This window comes from Urocampus carinirostris, chromosome 7, assembly GCF_059441175.1.
Source record: "Urocampus carinirostris isolate Australia breed hairy pipefish chromosome 7, RoL_Ucar_1.0, whole genome shotgun sequence".
NCBI lineage: Eukaryota > Metazoa > Chordata > Actinopteri > Syngnathiformes > Syngnathidae > Urocampus > Urocampus carinirostris.
The window spans coordinates 44,850,371-44,873,294 of record NC_142355.1 but is presented as its reverse complement, the minus strand read 5'-3'; the positions used below and the strand labels follow the sequence as shown (position 1 = coordinate 44,873,294).

At 40.3% G+C, this 22,924-nt stretch overlaps 1 long non-coding RNA gene across 1 annotated transcript; it reads right to left on the bottom strand.

Moving 5' to 3' along the window:
* Positions 1 to 700: 700 nt before the first annotated feature.
* LOC148363427 (uncharacterized) lies at positions 701 to 22,259 on the bottom strand. Its single transcript, XR_015850839.1, has 4 exons — positions 22,109 to 22,259; positions 8,766 to 8,951; positions 8,513 to 8,638; positions 701 to 994 (listed from the first exon to the last, which is right to left on the bottom strand). It is a non-coding gene; the product is annotated as an uncharacterized LOC148363427 (long non-coding RNA).
* Positions 22,260 to 22,924: the final 665 nt, after the last annotated feature.

Sequence of the window (22,924 nt, the reverse complement as noted above, 5' to 3'; positions counted from 1 at the left end):
GACTCATACAGACTTATTCCTGACATATGAAAGATACCTGGCATCTTTTCATGGATAGAAAGATGCCGGTCGTCTAGGGTCTCCCTTGCCACTGGAACCATCTTCTTTACAATCAAGATAGTGGCGTTGGGAAAAGCGCACCCCTTACGCCACTTTAAAAACCATCATTGCGCAGGTATCCTCTTTTACCTGAGTCTCCAACCACAATCCAGGATCGGACTGTTCAAACATCAGCAGACTCACAAATAAAAGAAGATGGTCATCATCAAATCGATGGACAACCCCAACGAACGAACGACGAACATCAAAAAGGATACAATTCTAAATCGGGATTAAAATCTTGCTAGTTGGCACAGCACCCCGCACAACAATAAATCACTACTGTATTGTAAAAAAGTGGTTGTTATTTTCTTCCGTCATGGTTATTGATATTTGTTAGAAGTCAAATGCTCATTCAAGTGCAGTTCTAGAATGCTCCTTGCCGTCTGTCATGGTTCTAAATAGAATAGAATAGAATAGAAGAATAGAATATACCTTTATTGTCATTGTTACAAAATGGGTTAACATATTGTGACAACGAAATTGGGCATGACACTCCAGTTTCACACATTCACAGTGACGTAAAAAAGCCAAGAAGATAACGGAACAGAGAAGATAAGGTTATAAAACAAGGATTCTCTGCCAGGGAAGGCAATGTGACGTCATGTGCTAATGGTCAATAGTATTAAAAACAATAAAAGACACTTCACGACTGAGAATGGCAAAAACTTGCTCATTTTACCTAAGTGTCAAGTTATGATTTGAAAAAAACAACAACATTTTGATGTTTGTGGGCGGCACAGCAGCTGTGTGGTTAAAGCATCCATGGCACAGTTCTGAGGTCATCGGTCCAAATCCAGCTACCAGCATTCCTGTGCGGAGTTTGCATGTTCTCCCCGTGCTGGTGTGAGTTTCCTTTTTTTCCCCATTTGGTTGTGAGGATGTGCTTCCCAAACTGTAGACAAATTAATTTGCATAGATAAGAATCAGCGCAGGTATGTGGAGTCTGTAACGCTAGAGCTAACTAGCGCTATGCTAGATTCATGCAATTCACAGAGTTTTTGTAGTTTAGAGCGTTCTATTGACTGCACCATACACCCTGATCTGTATTCTTCTATAGCATCTTCTTCTGTGCTTCTTACCTCTGTTTCTCCCTTGTTAGGTGAGGAGGGAGAAGAATTAACATTATTTTCTACCAATAGTCATCCTGCTACTCCACCTGTCAACAATATTCCTGTGGTATAGAATTCGGGCCGCATCTGCCGTCATGCAAGGCACAAGACCCGGCAGTATAATCCTGTGGAGGTTACCACTAAGGTTGCCATTAAGGTTCAAAACTCGAAAAGGTTTCAGCTCAGTCCACAGTGCTGAAGCTTGGCCTTCTGATTATTAGATCACTAGCCTCCAAGGCTATACTTGTCAATGACCTTATTAATGAACACAAACTTAACCTTATTGGCCTTTGTGAGACCTGGTTAAAACCAAATGAGTTTGTAGTGTTAAATGAGGCTTCTCCCCCTAACTTTGTGAATTCGCACTCGGCACGACCATGCAAAAAAAGGTGGAGGTGTTGCTCTTATATGGGAAGATAAGTTGAAATTTGCTCCTAATACCCCTACTACTTTTAAAACGTTTGAAGCACTTGTTATGAGGTCCTTATTGTCAACACCAAATTATTTAGTTGTTGTGTATCGCCCACCTGGACCATACTCAAATTTTTTGGAAGAATTTTCGGAACTGTTAACAGACTTAGTAACTTATGCGGACAATGTTGTAATTATTGGTGATTTTAATGTTCACATAAACTCCCCATCAAATTCACTTGCAATTGCTTTTAAGTCACTGATTGATACATTTGGTTTCAATCAAATAGTTGATGTGCACACTCATAAAGATGGGAACACTCTAGATCTCGTCCTGACCCGTGGCGTAGTAGCCTTAAATGTTACAGTGTTACCGTATCCTAATGCCATCTCTGATCACTATCTTGTTAAGTGTGAGATGCTGTTTAATGTTTATTGTGATAAGAAAAATTTAGGCTTTAGCAGTTGCAATATCCGCCCTAAAACGGTTTAGCCTTAAAAGAATTATTACCTACAGTAACTGCAGCCTTCCCTTCGTACACTGGGTCTGTTGACTCACTTACAAACAACTTCAATACTGCTTTGGTTAATGTTCTTGATTCTGTGGCGCCCCTAAAGCATAAATTCCGACCTAAGAAGAATAAACCTTGGTTTACTGAAGAAACTAGGTTATTCAAACAAAGTTGCAGAAAACTTGAACGAAAATGGGGCACTACTAAGCTGGAGGTCTTTCGACTAGCCTGGTGTGACAGTTTGCTGAAATATAAAGTAGCTCTTGGCTCAGCTAAAGCTTCGTGTTCAGAAACATTCTCCAGTTTCAATAATTTGTCCCTTGATAATCTAACACAGATGGTCAGTAGGATCTGTTTGGGATCTTAGGACCATCAGTTTTTGATATTATTAATATATCGCTATCCTCGGGTATTGTTCCTGTAGCATTCAAGTCTGCCGTCATTAAACCCACGCTTAAGAGACCTAACCTTGACCCAGAAAGCCTAGGTAATTATAGGCCAGTGTCAAATCTGCCATTTTTTGCAAAATTACTTGAAAAGGTCGTTGCGCAGCAGCTAAATGACTTCATGTCAGAAAATAACCTCTTTGAAACTGTCCAGTCAGCATTTAGGGCAAATCACTCTACTGAGACAGCCCTGGCTAAAGTAACCAATGATCTCCTTTTAGCAATAGATTCCGGTGCCTCATCAATGTTACTGCTGCTGGATCTCAGCGCTGCTTTTGATACTGTCAACCACAACATGTTATTGGTTCGTCTAGAACGCATTGGTATCTCAGGAACTGTACTCTCGTGGTTTAGGTCCTACCTGTCAGACAGGATGCAACGTGTTAACTATGGCAATCTGACCTCTAAACAATCCAATGTCCCCTGTGGTGTTCCTCAAGGCTCTGTACTTGACCCCCTTTTTTTTAGTATTTATATGATCCCGCTTGGTGACATTATCCGCTAGTATAATATTCGTTTCCATTGCTATGCAGATGACAATCAACTGTATGTGCCACTGGAAAAAAAATGGACATTTAAGTTGTAGAAATCTGGAGGCTTGCCTTATTGAGATTCAAATATGGATGTCACTTAATTTTTTACGCCTTAACCCAGAAAAAACTGAAATGTTGATTATTGGTCCAGCTCACTGTCGTCAGTTGTTTTAAAACACTGCCCTGAACCTAGACAATGTAATATCACCCATAGTGACTCGGTAAAAAATCTAGGTGTTATTTTTGACCCTAATCTGTCGTTTCAGTCACACATGAAAAATATTACTAGAATAGCTTTCAACCACCTCCGTAATTTTGCGAAGATTCGTTCGATGCTGTCCCAATCAGATGCAGAGGTTTTAATTCATGCGTTTATTACTTCTCGGCTTGATTACTGTAATGTACTGCTTTCTGGTCTCCCGATGTCTAGCATTAAAAGTTTGCAGCTGGTTCAGAATGCGGCAGCTAGACTTTTGACTAAGACCAAAAAGTTTGGGCATATTACTCCTGTATTGGCCAACTTGCACTGGCTCCCAGTCCACTTAAAATGTGACTTTAAGGTTCTCTTATTAACATATAAAAATTTGCATGGGCTTGCACCCTCTTATCTCTCCGATTTGATTTCCCCCTTTGTTCCTGCACGGAGTCTGCGCTCGGAAAATGCCGGTCTACTTGTGACTCCAAGAGCCAAGAAGTCTGCAGGCTCGAGAGCGTTCTCCATTTGGGCCCCGGTGTTATGGAATGCCCTGCCTTTGGAGATAAGATCTGCAACCTCAACAGAAGTTTTTAAATCAAGGCTTAAGACACACTTCTATTCCAAAGCGTATGATTGATGCCCACCTCATATTCTGTATTGTCCTGTCTTTTTCCGACGCCCGCCTGGCTGATACGAAGGAGAAGGATGATTTGAGATGAGTCAGCGGACCAGCGTCTGACTTGCAGCACGTCAACCCCTGCATTTACAAGCTGGCAGAGATGGGAAGCAGCGTCGTGGCCGTCATAAACTTTCTGGACTAGTTTAGAGGCTGGGGGCGTCGTTGGTGTCATGCTCTTTCCGGACATCTTCAACATCTTACCTAATGTTTACTATTATGTGTACAGTAATGCTAATTGTAATTCACCCTGGTTAATCCTGGAAGAGGGATTACACATGTGAGGTCCTTTCTCAAGGTTTCTCTTTTTTCCTCACGCTGGGGTTTTTGAGTTGTTCCTTGCCCGCATGCTGGTTTAAGATCAGGTAATTGTGTAATTTTGTAATTGTAATCCTGTGCAGTTCTTTGAGACATTTTTGTGATTAAGGGCTATATAAATAAATGTGACTTACAGAAGTTTGTGAAAAAGCGACAGCATACCGGACTAACATGCAGTTGCACAGGCTCCAAATTCGGATTGGATAACATTTTTACACCCAAAAATTGCGAAACACTTAAAAGGATACAAACATGCAAAAAAAACAAAAATAACATCAACTTGCTGGAAGAAAACAAATAAGTATTGGGAGGAATTCAAAAGATCAAATAAAGGTTCCTGGTATGTCGTGTATTTCCTTTATTAAATAATTTTAAGATGTTTTTTCCGTTCTTATTTTTTCACGTTAGTTACAAAAACAATAATTGAATAAGGAAAATTCCTAAATAATCACTATGAATTAGTAATAAACTATGAGTTATAAAATGAAAACTTATCTTCTTAAAATTAAAATCTTATTTTTTCATTTTCCAGATAGTCAATTTATTATTATATTGTGTGTGTGGGGGCAGCATGGCAGTGCGGGCACAGTTCCAAAGCATGAGATCGAACCTTCCTGTGTGGAGTTTGCATGTTCTCCTCGTGCTTGCGTGTGTTTCCTCCGGGCACTCCAGTTTCCTCCCACATTTCAAAAAACAAGCATGTTAGGTTCATTGGCCGGTTCAAATAGTTCCTAAGTATGAATGAGCAAGTGAGTTGTCTTTCTCTGTGTGCCCTGCGACTGTCTGGCAACCAGATCAGGGTGTCCCCTGCCGGCTGTCCAAAGATAGCTGGGATGGGCTCCAGCACCCCCGCGACCCGTGACCCTACTGAGGATAAGCGGTGCAGATAATGGATGGATATATATATATATATATATATATATATATATTCACACCAAAGAGTTCAAACTTTGTCTCATCGGACCAGAGATTTATAGTAATGTTCAAAATAAAAATAGTGCAATATGACTAACCAAAATATCCCTGGTTTTTAGAATATTTTTTAATGTTGCATGCCAGACAAGTTACCAGAAGGTGCAGTAGATTCTCAGAAAACATACAAGACCCAGCATTCATAATGGGCACACTCTGAAGGATGTGCAATTGGGCAAATAGCTCATATGGGTGTGTTAAAAAAATAGCAGCATGGTTACCGATCTCTGAGTTTATCAATTCCGGGTAAGAAAAAATATAGGTGTGAATCAGGGGGCACCTATTTAAGGATGATGAAGCCAACACAGATTTAACATGCATTTGAGGAACATGGGTGGTTCAAGACATTGCTCTGAAAAAGAGCGTTCCTTGATTAAAAAGTTGATTGGGGAGGGAAGAACCTATAAAGAGGTGCAAAAAAATGTTGTCTGTTTGGCTAAAATCATCTCTGATGCTTTTATATGGGTAGAAAAACAGCAGACACACGGAAGAAAACGAAAGACAACTAATAAAATTGACCGGAGAATAATCAGAACGGCAAAGGCTCAGTCAATGATCAGCTCCAGGACGATCAAACACGGTCTGCAGTTACCTGTAAGTGCTGTGACAGTTAAAAATGTCCCTGTGAAGAAAATTTATTTTCAAGAACCCCATGAAAGTCCCTCTTTAAAATGTGCAGAAGAGGTTACACTTTGCCAAAGAGCACCTCACCAAGAAAAATAGAAGAATATGTCCTTTTTGGGGCCACATATGGTGTATGAGACGACCCCCAAACCTCAGTACATATTGAGGAAGTGAAGCATGGTGGTGCACGTATCATTCAGATTCAGATTCAGATATACAGTGCATCCGGAAAGTATTCACAGCGCTTCACTTTTTCCACATTTTGTTATGTTACAACCTCATTCCAAATTGTATTAATTTAATCTCTTATCTCAAAATTCTACACAAAATACTCCATTATAACAATGTGAAAAAGTTTTTATTTTACTTTTTTTGAATTTATTAAAAATAGAAAACTAAGAAATCACATTTACATAAGTATTCACAGCCTTTGCTTAATACTTTGTTGATCCACCTTTGGCAGCAAATACAGCCTCAAGTCTTTTCTTTACGAATAATGGAGGCCACTGTGCTCATTGGGACCTTCAAAGCAGCAAATTTTTTTCTGTATCCTTCCCCAGATTTGTGCCTCAAGACAATCCTGTCTCGCAGGTCTACAGACAGTTCTTTTGATATCATGCTTGGTGTTTGTGCTATGCAAGCACACTCAACTGTGGGACCTTATTTAGACAGGTGTGTGCCTTTCCAAATTATGTCCAATCAACTGAATTTACTGCAGGTGGACTCCAATTAAGCTGTAGAAAGATCTTAAGGATGATCAGTGGAAAAAAGATGCACCTGAGCTCAATTTTGAGCTTCATGGCAAAGGCTGTGAATACTTATGTAAATGTGATTTTTTAGTTTTCTATTTTTAATAAATTCAAAAAAGTAAAAAAAACAATATTTTTCACATTGTCATAATGGAGTATTTTGTGTAGAATTTTTTGATAAGAGATTAAATTAATACAATTTGGAATGAGGCTGTAACATAACAACATGTGGGAAAAGTGAAGCGCTGTGAACACTTTTCGGATGCACTGTACTTTATTGTCATTCTTGTACACGTGTATACAGAACGAAATGTCGATACATCTAACCCGCACAGTTTCCTTGAATGTACAGATATAAATAAAATGTTGTATTGAGTTGGAGTATTGAAGTACTAAAAATATACTAAATAATTATAGCTATATATAGTATTATACAGTAGTGCAAAGAGTGCAAGAGGAGCAGCTAACCAGATGTGCAAAATGGGCAGTCATGGTGTGGGCATGTCCCTCCTTTTCTGGTGTTGGGCCCATTTATCGCATACCAGGGATTATGGATCAGTTTGTGTGTGTCAAAATACTTGAAGAGGTTTTGTTGCCTTATGCTGAAGAGGACAAGACAATGACCGCAAACACACCAGTTGACGAGCAAAGTCTTGAATGTAAATGTAAATGGTCCACATTTATAGCGCTTTTCAAGTCAATGAAGACCTCCCAAAGCACTTTACAATCTGCTTCAGACTTTTCCCTTTTACACATTAACTAACCGATAGCTGCGTCAGCCATGCAAGGCAACTACCTGCTATCGAGGGGATTAGGGATTCAGTGTCGTGCCCAAGGACACTTCGACATATAACACGGAGGAGCCGGGAATCAAACCTGCACCTCTTGATCCCAAGACGAGTGCGCTACCTCCTGAGCCAATGCTGCCCGTCTTGGTTCCAGATCAAAAAAAATAATGTTGTACAGTGGCCAGCCCAATCCTCAGATTCCAATCAAATCAAGAAGTTGTGCGGTGATATCAAAAACGCTGTTTGTGAAGCAAAACCAAGAAATGTAAAATAATTGTGGAATGTTGCTAAGCAATCATGGACTGAAATAACAACTGAAAGGTTGTACACCATCCAAAAGGGTTTTTTTCTTCTCAAAAAAATCTAAAATCTTTTTTTGTGTCTATATTTATGGATTTCTCTGGCCACAATGAATAACATCAAGGAAGTATTGAGTAGTTATGAAAAAAGGTGCACGCTTGCAAACTGTTTGGTGCCAAATAAATGGTATAGAGATCCCTCGGTTTACACAGTTAATGGGGACCAGAACCACCTGTGAAAAGTGAAAATCTGCAAAATTGCGTCATACCTTTATAAAATCCCCCAAAGGGTCAAACTTACCTAGAGATTTTGTGTTGGTTGTTCACTTTAAATTTGTTGAGTATATAAAGTATACAAGTATAAAAAGTATATAAGTATACAAATGTTTGAAGTTTAAATTAGTCAAAAGTTCACTGCAGAGTGAAAGAAAATGCTATTATAATTTAGTAGATCTTTACAAAAAAATACAAAAATCATGAATTAATTTTGTTAATATTAATATTGGTAATATACTTATCAAAAGGCACCCACAAATCTGTTTTTTTAAACTTGTTTTCTTTTTTGTTGCTCTTTTCTTCTTTTTCCCTTTTTCTTTATTGTTTCATTTTTTCCCCTTAGCTTTTTACTTTAAAGCCTTCTATCAAACTTCTTCTTTTATTTCATTTTTTCTACATTCACTTTTCTTTGGGTGGGCAGAGCATATCTGTGGGGGGGTCATAGTCCACCCTTGCCCCCTATGGTATAGCCCAGTGGTTCCCTAAGTGGGTGGTACGTACCCCCTGGGGCGGTGGAAAGATCTGGGGGGGCGGTGAGGAAGAAGGCGGTAGGGGGGCGGTGGGGGGCTGCAGTCCGAAGTCGAAGTCAGAAGTTTGAACGTAGTGCGGTTGTGAAACCACAAAGCCCTGCGGATTTTTCAAGGTTTTGTAGTGAGTGAATTGTTACTGACCAGATCAGAGGCAAATTTTGATAATAGCACAAGCCAATAAACGCGATTCAAAGTTTGCAAGCAGTACACTATGTCATACCCACCATGTCAGCGCATTGAGTGTCATGGCGGACTCCGTAAACATAGTCCCAATGTCAACAAACAAGAAGGAAACGAAGCTTGCACCGAAGAAGGGCGGTACATCACTTGTTCAGACCTTCTTTAGTGTTGATGAAGCGGACGTGGAACTGAAGAAAACGACCGTTGCAGAATTTACTTTTGCGTAGTCTCTAGGTCCAGAGGAAAAACAAGTCATTTGTACCAGTACATTAAAAATTATCACAAATTATGTCAAAAAGGACACTGGGGAGCCAAGGGGGCGCTAGCCTGCAAAACTTTGGGAACCATTGGTATAGCCCCTTCCACAGTCTATCATAGTTGGGCACACAAAAAGTCACACCAGCCTATGCAGTCATGTACATAGACAGTCTCACCCACCCGACACAGAACGCCCTCTCTAATCTGTCTGCGCGGTGTGCTGTCTAACAGAACACAAAGCGTGATACAATATGATTGAGTATGAAGACAAAATCAACTCAATTTACAACCCGCGATAACCAATGCGCGATGTAGAGAGGGTTCTGGTAACAGCAAAGAAATAGAAAATCGTTCCCTGACACTCTGATTTGCTGGCTGTCATCGCTGCAAACATTGCTGATGAGAAGCGTTCCCTCAAGAGACACATCCAGCAGCTTTGGCATTGAGCATCTTGCCCTTCTTGCAGACTTCTCTCAGACTCCCTCAAAAATTTCTAGCAAAAAATACGTCCACCCAAATTATATTATATTATATATATATGCCCTATCTCAACAGCTGAATGCCAAAATATAACAAAGAGGGAATCTTTTGGCTATAGTTGCAAACAGGCAAACGGGCATCCAAGTGCTTTAAAATATTTTGACATTATATTTTATATATATATATATATATATATATATATATATCAATGACAACCAGTTCAGGGTGTCCCAACATGTTCAGGGTGTCCCCTGCTTGAAGATACCTGGGATGGGCTCCAGCACCCCCGTGACCCTACTGAGGATAAGCTGATAGCTGCTGAGGCAATTGCGCCTGCTAGCTGAAGCTAAGCCTTTACTTAACACAAAAAACAACCCATCTGGTATTCATTTACCTTTCTTAAAACCCCCAACTTCGTTCCTGCACCCTTCCTCCCCTGACATTCCTCTCCGGGTCTTTTGAACCCCACTAACAGTCTCGAACGCCCCCAATGAACAATTCAACAAACGACCCAGGCGGACAAAGCGGCTAAATATCGTGCGCGGTGTCTTGAAAGCAAAGCTTTGTGTTTGCCGCGCTTTGTGTTGCCCCTTTTTCCCCTTTTGGACTAGTGTGGAGACTCAGCTTCAACTGCCGTTACTGCTGCCAATGCCGCTACCGCCGCTGTCTCTTAACCTCCGGGATTTTCCCATGTTGGTATCACCAGCCCTTGACTATGTCACTCGTACAACAGCTGCTTGCTGATACCGCAGCCAAAGTTACAGCCTATTTCGCTTGCTTCTTCCACTGTGCATACAAGGATCAAAGGCATTATTAATCCGGCCGAGTCCTTGATGCACTAACAGCATTTTTGTGCATGAAAACTTTTAAGAATGTTTGAAAATTGTGTTTGTAGTGCATCATAAGAATCAACATTCTGAGGACTTCCAGTGCAGACAAGAACAACCTTGTACTTTAGGTTTTCCCAAATTCTTAAACCTTGGCTGCGTAAGTGGGGTCAAAAATGACCCCCTGAGTTGTTATTCTTCCCACAAATTTTCAACCCCACTAATGAAAGAGAGTATGACCCGGTAGGCCATGCATCCAAGGGTGAAACATGCAAATTCTGTGTAAATAGTATATGGTTTATTTTGCGTAAAATCTATATACATTTTGTTTGTTTTCCTTTCTCTCCCAATAATAATCTGCCCTAATAAGGTTAGTGATTACGGGAAGTAAAAGTTAAAATCAGCGGCAGCAACAATTGAGTCGAAGAAGGAAACTATTGTAATATATGTAATTGATGTACGCGTAACTGACACTGAAACGCTTTTGGAAGGTACGGTACACGGTTTAAAAATGGCACATTTTAAACTTCATACCATGCCTAATATATATTAAATAATCATCGGTGTTTAGGTACACACTTTATTGATATTTTGAATTTATTTTAGTATGTGGCTGTTTTAAAGCAGTTTGAGGGATCGCTTAAATGTGATGTAGGCTTACGTATATGAGAGTACATATGGGCGTTTTTGTTTAGCTCGTAATGTTTTTAAAGGTGAATATATTATACCAAGCATGTCCTAAGTCCAGCTGGGGGCTAGTTATTGCCCGATTTAACCTTTATAGGCCCGCGGCCTTTGTCATAAAATGAATCATACGCCCCCCCCAAAAAAACCAACAACATTTGAACAGATAGATGGCAGTAGCCCTTTCGCCACCGTGCCCTTGGCTTTCTGTGACAATTTTAACCCACCCCATTTTCGACATGGTGACTGTAGATACAAAAAGGAAAGTTGATTGTGATGGCGAAGTGAAATTTGGAGTATTGTTTTCATAGAAACAACCGCGTCTGCCAAATTCACCAAAAGACTGATTTTTTTCAAACAATATATCAAGAGGCAGTGCCAAACGAAGCATACCGACTACAAAATGCTAACTTGAAACGAGCGCTGGAAAAAGGTGAAGCAACAGAAAGCTGTTTTGACGGCACATCAGTGCTTTTGCACGAGACACTGCGAGTCAAATGAAAATGCTTCAAAGGTGATCTATGAGGTCACTGCAAACCTTTCACGCAGGGTGAATTTATGAGCGACTGTACAAAGATTACCAGGCTGAATAGTCGGCCCACACAAATTTTCAGCTTACCAAATCTGGTACGCTTTCTGAAACATTTGACACCCCTGTATTATAATTATCTATACTTTAAACTGCAACATCTTTCCATTGTATACATTTGAGAAGTGAAATTATTTTCTCTTGGATTGCAGCTTGTGATTTCCATGGAATAGTCGGTTCTGAAGTCAGACCAGTTGAGAACAACTGGTGTAAACAGTGTATATATTCCATCATTTCAACACGTGAGTATGGCACTAAATGGGGATCTACTTGTCGATTTTTCTTATCCCTGTACAGATGGTAACAAATGGCCTAAGTGATGTGAGTGTGCTCTGAGCAGAGATGAGGAGAAGATTACTGCAACAATTGTGGGAGGGCTTCCCTCTATCTGCGGGTGCATCAGGTACTCACGTTTGCTTCAGGAAAGGATTACAATGATTCTGCGGTGGTCAGGGAGATGCAGAAATATTAAAGGTATATAACGGCCACAGCGAGACACACAGCAGCGGAACATGACAGAAATTCTATCAGAAACAAGTAAGAGTGAACACTGTCGTGAATCATGTGTTTTTTGCATATTTATCACACCCAAAGGTTTGAGATCATCAAACCAATATCAATAACACACAGAGACATCCCAAGGTAATACAAAATTCCATGTTTAAAATGTTGCTTCTATTTACAAAGGGACGAAAAAACAGAACCTTATTAAATGATTGGCACAAAAAAACCCTTGCTACTTGCTTTAAAGATAGCAAAAAAGTTGTCAGCTCTGAAATAATTAAAGGAAAAAATTGTATGATGAAACTTAGCAAAGTAGCGAAACTGCATAAAATGGATGGCCATAAAGCGAGGGATTAGTGTATTTAGGAATAAGCCTGACCAACTTAGATGATTGATGGCGAACTCTCCTTATATTACATAAACGTGATCACAACATGGGAGTAAATGGACCAATCACAGGCAACAAAATCGCAGAACTTTGTATGCGTCTAACATTTTCTGGTGGCAATTGTTATTGTCGACAAAAGGTGATGCAGGAGACAGTGATAGCATAAATGGGCTTTAAAGTTATTGCCAAACAGAATTTTTTTTTCAATCAGGCACAGCACGTGTAGGGTTCCTCCCCACATTTATGCAAATGACAGCAATTTTAGTGAATAGCAAATGCTTACCCTGTCGCTGGGGGCCTTGTGACTTTTTGGCTAAGTTGAGTGATTTGACCTACAAAATCTGGCTGGAGTATGTTTACTTGCCAAAGTTACATTTTGTGTTCCTTTTCTGCCTAACCCTCCTTTTAGGTAGACGATTGTGGTTTTTCATCTGGCAAACAGTTGGCGTTGGGGCTGCCGAAGGCTTTCGTGTTTTGTTTGCTTCTGGTTAGCTCTCGTTGGATGCCCACCGTGTGTGGTCTGGTCGGCCAGCCAGGCGTTAGTGCCAGTTTTGCTTTGTCCTTTGGTCGACCAGCTTCGCTTTTATCTTAGTAGTGGTTGCCGCTTTTTATTGTTGGTTCCCAGTTAGCCTGGCCGCTCACTGCATGTTTTTTGATTGGCTAGCCTAGCCATAGCGACAGATTTATATATTTATTCCTGTCCGGCTTCACTTTTGTTGCCATGGAAATTGTTGCTTTTGGTAGTTGGTTCCCAATTAGCCTGACTGCTCACTACATGTTTTTTTGTCTGCCAGACTCACATTTTTCCGCCGAGGCTGTGGCCGCTTTTCGTTGATCGATCCCAGTTAGCCCCCTGTTGCTGGCTTTCTGTGTGTTGCTCAAGCTTTGTTGTATCATTACTGCATCCACATGTGACACAACATCTTAAAACACATTACCACATAAACCAATATAGTGAATGGCATGTGAGGGTGCTGGTTTTTCTCGGATGACGTCCCAGCTCAGGATGACAAAGACAAGATATGCTGTTTTCAAAAGGCATTGTATTAGAAAATATTTGGGGTATAGAAATGAAATACACAATGATTTAGTGCAAAATATACGAAATATTTCTTCATGTTTTGCATGTTTAAGAGTTTGGGTATACTTTTAAGCCTTGTATGAACGCACCTGTCAAAATTTGTGTGGAAAGCCCAACTCGTTGCAGACCCAACCCACCACTGAAAATCTTCTTTTGGGATGAAAATGACCATCGTTACCAGGCCTTTGTTCACCAAGTTGTTGGATGGACGCCTCTCATCCATAATCCATTGGGTTGTAAAATGGTAGGGAGATGGTATACCTTTGCCATTTTACACACACACATGAATTTATATTCACATGCACAGTACAAGACGTGGCAGTCACAAGCAACAGCAACACAAACAATGCAACAACAGACCCAAAATGTTGAAAGAGCTATATTGTACCCCACAAAAAAAGTTTGTCTGGAGCCTCAAAAAATGAAAAGATTTATATAAGCTTTATACAAGCTTTAAAATGAATGCAGCACATATGTATCTATACTAGCCATGTAAGACTTCTATCAAAATGATGCACCATGCGATTACTCTATTATAGGATACCTCTTCAAGTTTTAAGACCTTACAATATTTATAAATGATGGTATATTTAATTTATTTGATAAAATTAAAGAAATTCAATAAGGAAATCGAAATTGTGATGTAATTTTATTTTGAGGATTAAAAAAACAGCAACAAAACAGAACGTGCATAACGTACCCATTATCTGGGCAACAAAAAGAGTTCAACAAATAAAGCAGGCATTTGTGAAAAAATAAAATAAACAGCAACCTTTTGATAATGTGAGTAAATAAAATCACATTGATGCAGTTTAAGTTTGACTTCTGCACAAATATTAAACCTGTCAGTGCATGGGTAAACCACAGCAGCATCCTCCTCTCTTTTTTGATACCAAAAGCAGCCATCCCCGGGCCTCAGCAATAAAACAGAAATAATATCCCCAGGTGTCATTCAAAACATATACTGACAAAAATCAGGAATCAATTAATGAAAACAGCTACTTTGTCACTAAAAAAGTGCTTATGACAGCATTGTGCTCTTACCTTTTTAATGCGACTTAGTTGAAATTAAGAGTGCAGCATTAGACTGCCGCTTTAAAAGGGCTCAAACAAGAAAGACGGGAGAGAGAAAATGAAGCAAAGCTGATTTCCCTCTTGTCTCATAGGTACGTAGTAACACCCAGTGTTGAAATGCAATATTTATTCCACACATTTTTACAGCATTGGAAAAGGTTAGTTTGTGTCATGTTTGTCCTACTACAAAAGGCATATTAAAAGAAAAATATATATTCTTCCTCCTTTTTCAATTGTACTCTTTACTCCGCAGCGCTAAAGAGCTGCATCCGTCTCCTGAGCCGCCGCCGGTTGCTGACCCTGGGCTTGAACTGATAAGTAAAATGAATTGTTTTTTTTGCAAATCATCGATAGCACAGTTTTCAAAGTCAAGGCTACACCCGGCCCCTAAGAAGGTTTTCTTCAGCCCCTGAAGAATGATATTGATTTATTTATCAGGAATGAATACGTATTTGTTATAACTATATATACTTTTCTTTGCATTTCTTCTACGGCAGCCCGGTTGGTGCTGAAATGAAGTTGAAGAACGACTAGAGATGATTGAGCGGACCAGCGTGCTCCCTTATTGCAGGTGAGGTGCCCAGGGACATGTTCTGAAAATAGCCCACCTATTCTGGGTCTTTTCAAATTTCTGGTAATATTATTATTATAGTGATTGACTTAGAATAGAATATAATTTACTTTTATTGTCATTCTTCGTAACCATGCACACAGAACGAAATGTCGATACACCTGACCCGTACAGTTAAACTGTAGCAAGCCGATGCAGCCGCAGCCGAACAGGGCACCACCATTTTAGACCCAACTTGCTGTGTTGGGAGTCATTAGGTGACCAAACCCCTCAATTCCAACCCTTAATGCCGAGTGTCAAGCAGGGAGGCAATGAGTACCAATGTTGGTATGACTCGGCCGAGGCTTGAACCAGCGACCTCCCAGTATCGGAGCGGGCGCCCTACCATCTAGGCTACCGAGCTGTCTATTTAACTCTGCTTTCAATAATTAACCTGGCAAAAACATAGTAACAACTAGGGCTAAAAGTAATGATTATTTAATTTCCTTCTCTCCATTAAAACATTAAAGTTTTGGATAGATTAAAAACATAGTGCAAAACCACCCCAGGTTTTTATTCTATCACAGTTCATGGATACCGTAACTACCAGGGTTGATGGGGCAACACTTCCTGTGGTGTGTTTGGTGGCGTCCATTCCTCTCCAGTTCGATTGTATAACATTATCCAAGTGTTTGTCAAATAGCTTAAGAATAAAAAATACAAACAAAAGTAGATAGATAGATAGATAGATAGATAGATAGATAGATAGATACTTTATTCATCCCCGAAGGGAAATTCACATTTCCAGCAGCATCCCTGAGCTGAGAACAATACAATAATAAAGCAAAAAGAATACAATATACAAATACCCAATGTGAAGTGCAAATGCCCACTGTAGCGTGTTATCTAGAATATCTAAATAGTGCTACACAGAATACATTTGCAATAAAATTCGGTAACCTGCAAATATGTTAGATACTTTTGTTTTAGAGTATATAGCGCTTTTCAAGTCAATGAAGACTTCCCAAAGCGCTTTACAATGTGCTTCACATTTACCCATTCACACACTCTCACAAACCAATAGCGACCATGCAGCCATGCAAGGCGCCAACCTGCTTATTGGGGTCATTAGGGGTTCAGTGTCTTGCCCAAGGACACTTCGACATGTAACATGGATGAGCCGGGATTCGAACCTGCGATCTCTTGATCCCAAGACGAGCGCTCTACCTCCTGAGCTAATGCCTAATGCCTCGAGAAGAATGCAAAAACTTCAGGATGACCCCATGCATCAAAATATGGCCTTGTGACGACTACAAGCATGTCCCCTAAACAGCCCAACTACAGTACATGGTCACAAAATCAATGCACTCTTATTTGCATTAAATTTGCATGCTGAGTCGAGCAAAAACGTGCGATAAAACCAATTGATAATGAAAAGTCGGGCCTTTCAGAGCAGACACATGTTTTAGGTCTACCACAATACACTGATCAACCCGGACAGAGATGTTCACTTTGGACTATGGGAAAGTGTAAATTTAAGTTTTAAGTTTTTTGCCATTGCTAAAAGCTGTGCCCGGTAAAATTGCACAATGCATTGTGTGCAAGAAATATTTGTGTTTTTTTTGTTTTGTTTGTTTCAATGTCGGGTTTTTTGTCAAGTTTGTCTTATAAATATTAAAAGGCATGAAAAAAGTATAAAATGTCTTGAGTTTAACTTGCCTTAAGCTGTAGAAACACTAATTTAGCGGTATTCAAAATTCAAAAACAAGAAGACTGCTTGCTTTATAATTATGTATATTTGTTTATTTTTTTTACATACTGTGACATTTTAGGTGTTACTGTACAATTAATGTTAAATAATCTTTTAACAAAACTTTTGGACAGACATACGACTCGGTACATGATAGTCAGAATTGCGAAAAAAAAAAGTGTATCCTAGGGTAAATGAAAAAAGTACTTTTTCGACGCAACTTAAAAATCATATCTTGAGAGCGTAATAACCTGTTGCAACATTCAAGAGCAAGCATGCATTTTGTGCCAAACCTAGGGTATTGGAAATACACTTATTGCAAAATACTCTTGGTGATCTGATTTACCGCACCTATTTGCCAGACTGGTTTGAATTTTTCAAAAGAAAAAAAATAACTATCAGTGTTCATTTTACCTTTCAAAAGTGATGCGTCCCGGGGACTCGCATGCTCAAAAATGTATGGGTCCCAACAGAGATCTATGGGTCCCCAAAATTTAGTGTGCTCCAAACCCTTACAAACTGTTGTATTTTCCCTTACAAAATACAAAAAAAATCTTTTTTTTTCCAAACATGTTTATTTATGTAGTTTAACATGTTATATTGTACATGTGTTTCCTTATATCATATATATTGTTAATGAACATTTTGTTGTGAGACACTGAGTTGCTCGACATGAGCATGAGGTTCATGAGGATCATGAGGTTTATTATTAAAAAAAAGTTCAAAAATGAAGTCGCTTGAATGTTCACTGTAGAAGGAAAAAATACATGCAAATATAATTAAGTAGAATAATACATTTTCTTATTAAAATTATTAATTCATTTTCTGCATTAAATTATTGTTGGTAATATACTGATTAAAAGGGATCACCACAAACCTGTCTTTTTTCATTTTCTCCTTTTATACTTCCTTTTTTTCTTAACTTCTTTATACAACATAATCATTCGTAATATAATGCATAAAAACAAGTGAGCCGTTTGAGAGCCGGCTCTCTTTAATGAGTTGAGCCGAAAAAGCCGGTTGTCTAAAAAGAAACGGACTTTCACTACACAACTTGAACTGGAGACAGCCGTGCAGACGAAAACTCGAACCGCGAGACCAAAACAACAATGGCGGATCTGCCTCAAGAAAAGTTTGGAGTGCGGTAAATCCTTGTTAAAAAATGATAATGACAATTTCGTGTCAAAAAAGTTGCGTCCCAGGGACGCACGTTGATTTGACACGATGCGTCCCCAGCAAAAATATTGCGTCAAACGAGAACACTGAACTATGTATTCATCAATAACGGTAAGTGATCGGATTATATTAATTTGTTATGAACTTTTGACAATATTGTGTCATGGTTGCCATGGCGCCCACTTGGCTGCGCCCGTGTGTGTCATGGTTGAAATGGCGCCCACTTAGCCATGCCCATGTGTGTCAAGGTTGCCGTGGTGCCCAATTGGCCCTGCCCGTGTGTGTCACGTTTGCAATGCTGCTCAATTGGCCCCGCCCGTGTTGTGCCAGCTGCGGCTCGTTTAGAGATTGACATTCTGTGTATATAAAGCTCAGCGCTCTCTTGCTTCAGTGTCAGCCCGTCAACGAACTCCTGCCCCACAAGACGTGGGTTCTGTCCCGTTTTCCTGTCAACGAACTTCTGCCCCACAAGACGTGGGCTCTGTCCTGTTTTCCTGTTAACGAACTCCCTTCCTACAATACGTGGGTTCTGTCCTGTTTTCCTGTCAACGAACTTCTGCCCCACAAGACGTGGGTTCTGTCCTGTTTTCCTGTCAACGAACTCCTGCCCCACAAGACGTAGATTCTGTCCTGTTTAGAGCAAATCATTCTACTGAGACAGCCCTTGCAAAAGTAACCAATGATCTCCTTTTAACAATAGATTCTGGTGCCTCATCAATGTTACTGCTGCTGGATCTCAGCGCTGCTTTTGATACGGTCGACCACAACATATTATTGATTCGTCTAGAACGCATTGGTATCTCAGGAACTGTACTCTCGTGGTTTAGGTCCTACCTGTCAGACAGGATGCAATGTGTTAACTATGGCAATATGACCTCTAAACAATCCAATGTCCCTTGTGGTGTTCCTCAAGGCTCTGTACTTGGCCCCCTTCTTTTTAGTATTTATATGATCCCGCTTGGTGACATTATCCGCAAGTATAATATTAGTTTCCATTGCTATGCAGATGACACTCAACTGTATGTGCCACTGGAAAAAACTGGACATTTAAGTTTTAGAAATCTGGAGGATTGCCTTACTGAGATTCAAAGATGGATGTCAAATAATTTTTTACGCCTTAACCCAGAAAAAACTGAAATGTTGATTATTGGTCCAGCTCACTGTCGTCATTTGTTTTCAAACATTACCCTGAACCTAGACAAATGTAATATCACCCATAGTGACTCGGTCAAAAATCTAGGTGTTATATTTGATCCTAATCTGTCGTTTCAGTTACATGTGAATTATATTACTAGAATAGCTTTCTACCACCTCCGTAATATTGCGAAGATTCGTTCAATGCTGTCCCAATCAGATGCAGAGATTTTAATTCATGCGTTTATTACTTCTCGGCTTGATTACTGTAATGTATTGCTTTCTGGTCTCCCGATGTCTAGCATTAAAAGTTTGCAGCTGGTTCAGAATGCGGCAGCTAGACTTTTGACTAAGACTAAAAAGTTTGAGCATATTACACCTGTATTGGCCAACTTGCACTGGCTCCCAGTCCACTTAAGATGTGACTTTAAGGTTCTCTTATTAACATATAAATGTTTGCATGGGCTTGCACCCTCTTATCTCTCTGATTTGATTTCCCCCTATGTTCCTGCACGGAGTCTGCGCTCGGAAAATGCCGGTCTACTTGTGATTCCGAGAGCCAAGAAGTCTGCGGGCTCGAGAGCGTTCTCCATCCGGGCCCCGGTGTTGTGGAATGCCCTGCCTCTGGAGATTAGATCTGCAACCTCAACGGAAGTTTTTAAATTGAGGCTTAAGACACACTTCTATTCCAAAGCATATGATTGATGCCCACCTCGTATTCTGTTTTGTCCTGTCTTTTTCTGAGGCCTGCCTGGCTGATACGAAGGAGAAGGATGATTTGGGATGGGTCAGCGGACCGGGGTCTGACCTGCAGCATGTCAACCCCTGCATTTACCAGCTGGCGTCGTCGTTGATGTCATGCTCTTTCCGGACATTTTCAACATCTTACCTAGTGTTTACTATTCTGTGTACAGTAATGCTAATTGTAATTCACCCGGTTCAATCCTGGAAGGGGGATTACCACATGTGAGGTCCTTTCTCAAGGTTTCTCTTTTCTCCTCACACTGAGGTTTTTGAGTTTTTCCTTGCCCGCATGCTGGTTTGCTAGTTTAAGATCAGGTAATTGTGTAATTTTGTAACTGTAATCCTGTGCAGTCCTTTGAGACATTTTTGTGATTAAGGGCTATATAAATAAATTTGACTTGACTTGACTTGACTTTTCCTGTCAACGAACTTCTGCCCCACAAGATGTGGGTTCTGTCCTGTTTTCCTGTGATATCTGCAGTCCGGTATTGTTCCTGTTTATTTTTGTACTGTTTAATTTCGGGTTCCAGTTTTGTTTTCCATCTATTCTTGTCCTGTTGGTTAGTTTCTCCAGTGTTGGTTCCCGTCTAGTTTCTCCTGTTTATTTATGTTACCCTGATTCGTTATCGATCTCGTCCCTCTCCGGCGTCCTGTCCTTCCACGCCAGATCGGCGTCCTAACGTGCATGCTTCCCCATTTCCCATAAAATGAAAAGCTTGTGTGAGAACGCCACGCGATTGGGTCCTGTATTTGTTCAGGTTCTGACAGATTGTGATCTTAACTAACTAACTAACTAACTAACTAACTAACCACCACTGCGATAATGCCTTGAATTGTTTTCGTATGCTATCTGTACCACTGTGGTACTAACCCACCAAAAATCCAACAACCGACCAAGCGACCGCTGGAAATAAGTTGTTGTTGCCCTCATCACCATGACCTAGGTTTGAATCCCGCTGCTCACAATGTATTGCAATTTGGACCAGCGATGGTCATTCAGAAAAGGAGCGCATTTTTATGTTTAATATACAGTAAACTGGGCAGCGCGGCTGTGGTTAGCGCATGTGTGGCACAGTTCAAGTCATGGGAACCTCTTGCGTGGGTTCAAATCCAGCTCCAGACTTCCTGTGCGGAGTTTGTATGGTCTCCTCGTGCTTGCGTGGGTTTCCTCCGGGCACTCCGGTTTCCTCCCACATTCCAAAAACATGCATTTCAGGTGAAATACAGGCCGGTCCAAGTTGTCCCTAGGTGTAAATGAGCGAGGGAGTTGTTTGTCCCCCGTGTGCCCTGCGATTGGCTGGCAACCAGTTCAGGGTGTCCCCTGCCCACTGCCCGATGATTGCTGGGATGGGCTCCAGCACCCCCGCGACCCTACTGAGGATAAGCGGTGCAGCTAATGAGATGAGATACAGTAAACAATTATTGATTGATCAATAATTGCTCAAATTCAGAAGTGTAAAGCGCTGAGTAATAACGCACAGCTATAATTACAATATGCATTTCCGATCTTCTCCACCCTTATTTTCTGTATATAAGGCGCACTTTCAAATTCATGGCCCAATTTGGGGTTCTCAGGAGCATCTTCTAGTCAGAAAATATGGTAATCCTTTTAGGGTATTGAGTTCCTGTGAAATTTGCCTTAAATCCCAATCCAAGACCTACCCAAGTAAATTGAATCTTGTTCTTGAAGCGTTTGGAGAATATGGACGTTTTTGGTCTCTTTTGAAAGGTAACACACTGACGTGTTTTCTGCCCAATTTGAAATATGCTCGGCAAGTGCTACTTACATTTAGCAATCTTAGTTGGAATACATAGAAATAGAACGTATTTATTCACGCCTCAAAAACTAAACATTGTACTTTACACATTTTATGTAAGTTATTTCAAAGCATTTCCAAAAGTAGCCATTTAACAAGCAACCAGTTAACAGCCAATGATACGTGGCATGACGAATTTCAGTGACTGGTGACATCGTGAAGACATGGCCGTCGGAATTTTAAGGGGTTAGTGCCAGCACCTTGTCTGTTGCCTCCATCCCCCATGTGTGCTTCATGGCTACGTATGTCAGTCCCATTCTACAGTCCCAGTGGCCGAGAGGTAGAGGAAGGCTTAACAACCTGGGAAACAAGTTGAACAGTGTGAAATTACCTTGGTCCAAAGATTCCTGCTGCATACAAGCCCGATGAACCCATAAGAGTGCAGGCACTCAGCTGAAGAGGCTGGCCTGCAAAGAACAGCTGAGAAATTACGGAAGACGGTAGGGAAGGCGGGGGTGAGGATCTGCAGGGAGGTTCAAGAAAGATAAATGGGTGTAGAAGAAATGCCCAGCCCTCGTAATCTCCAGTCAACAGTAAGGGGCAGGGGTCATCTAATGTACATCCTGTGATAACGCGGTAAAACTGTTAGGAGGGGCAAGGCAGTCTTCACAATGAAGAGGCACTGCAAGGAGTTTGAGAAACCAGTAAAACTATCGGATGTCACCAAAAATGGCATTCATTTTATAGATTAATTTAAATGGAATGTTTATTTTTTTAATATATCTACGTGTTAGAATGAACTTTCTTTGTTTAAGACACAATATTGATTTGAATAGTACGTAGTAAATACATGAACTAAACATTCGTGCATAGTGTTTCTTCGTAATATAATTTGTAATCTTGTGGATCAAAAATTTTCTCACTGCACTAATGATTAAGAGTGGATGAAATTAAAACTTTTTACCTACTGCTAAAATAAAAATAACAATCATTGTAGTCTCACCAAGATGTCATGTGTTTCCGAAGGCTTGCAAAAAGTTGCTCGTAGCAAACATTTTCTTATTTTCCTGGAGCTAAGCTCTAGCACAGGGGTCTCCAACCTTTTTCAAGCAGAGAGCGACTTTTTGTGACTATTTAGCGCAAAGGGCACCCATACATCCATCCATTATCTGCACCGCTTATCCTCAGTAGCAGTGGGCAGAAGACA